The sequence below is a fragment of the Fulmarus glacialis genome, unplaced genomic scaffold (genome assembly GCF_000690835.1).
Source record: "Fulmarus glacialis isolate BGI_N327 unplaced genomic scaffold, ASM69083v1 scaffold44245, whole genome shotgun sequence".
Classification (NCBI taxonomy): Eukaryota; Metazoa; Chordata; class Aves; order Procellariiformes; family Procellariidae; genus Fulmarus; species Fulmarus glacialis.
The window spans coordinates 140-1,615 of NW_009215808.1; positions in this window are offsets into that span (position 1 = coordinate 140).

Genomic DNA, 1,476 nt, shown 5'->3' on the forward strand with positions numbered 1-1,476 from the left:
CCATTCTCCCGTCCTTGCTATACCCTGCTCCGCTACTTTACCACCCGTGCATGGGATCTGGGACCATCCAGAGGTGATGGGGGGGAAAGGGGCAGCACTGCTGGTGCGATACCCGGCGTCTCTGTCACAGCATGATGGTGACGCAGCACCAGGGAGTGTGGAGGAAGCACCCAGGGACACCAAGACACAAGCACTGACACTAGTGGCACCTCACTGTTGCAGGCAGATGGTGCAAATGCCCCAGGAGTCCTCCTGGGATACTGGGCACGAGAGCGCGTCCTCCCTTTTTACAAGAAAACAGATGTTTAGCAAAGCACTGAAAGGGAGTTGTGGCTAACAGACTGCAAGACCCGTCTCTGCTGTTGAACGCTCGTCTTATTTATAGCAACGAGGTCACCGCTAGCATCAACGCTTCCCCTTCAGCCCTATTTATAAATCCCAACTCACTCCTCCATGCTGCACAGCAGCCTACTCCATCCAACCGACACACCCCCAGCATGCCCAGCGCCCTGAGAGGCTGGCGTGTCCCAGCTCTGCTCCCTGCCTGCATGCAGGACAGCACCCAGCCCTTTCCTCATGCACCTTCCTGAGGCCGCCTTCACATTTTCTGGCTCACAGAGCCTTCAGGAGCATCTTGCCCTGCCTCAGCCATGCCAGGTATATAACATACAGCAAGCGAGAGATGCTCCATAGGTGGAATACCCAGGTGGCTTCTGCCACCCTGGGACGAAGGTGGTTGTAAAGCTCTGCAGTTCTGCTCCTTCACACCAGGACAGGAGGATGGACTGTGTGGATCCCTCTGCTTGCCTTAATTTATGAAAAAGAGGAAAAAAATCCAACATCCCAGGCAGAGCACACCGAGGAGAAGAGCACCCAGGACTGGCAGTGGCAGTGCAAGTCTGGGACTGAGCCAAAGGGATTGCCAAGGGGGTTGGAGAAAACACTGCTGAGGCCCATGTCTGGCCCCTGCTAATGCAGAAAGTCAGAACGAAAACCTGCTTTCCCCTCCCCTGAACACTGAAAGGAGGCAGACAAAAGCAGAAGCCCTATTTGTTCTCTTTGAAAGTCACCCTACGTCACGTATACACTCATCCACCCACATACCAGTGAATAATTTCCGTCCACAGCAGAAGAAAAGAAGTGGTGAACTTTCTGCTGCTGCTCTCCCTAGTATCAGGGTGTGCTTTACGTTCATGTGACAGGGGAAAGAAACGACTTGCGGGTTAGAAAGGCATCCAAATCCAGCCCACAAAATGAACCCTACATTACAAAACTCAATAGCAGCCCGAGCTGGGTGCATGTTCCCACTTTATTTCTGGGGTTTGGGAGCTTTTTTTAATCCAGTTTTAATTGGAAACTTGCTCTGTTTTATGAGATGAGCCTGTATGCAGGAACCTCTAACCCCCAGCAAGGATGAGGAGCTCGCAGAGCCTCGATCCACCCCATCGCTGCCCCACACCTTGGCATGGCAGCAGG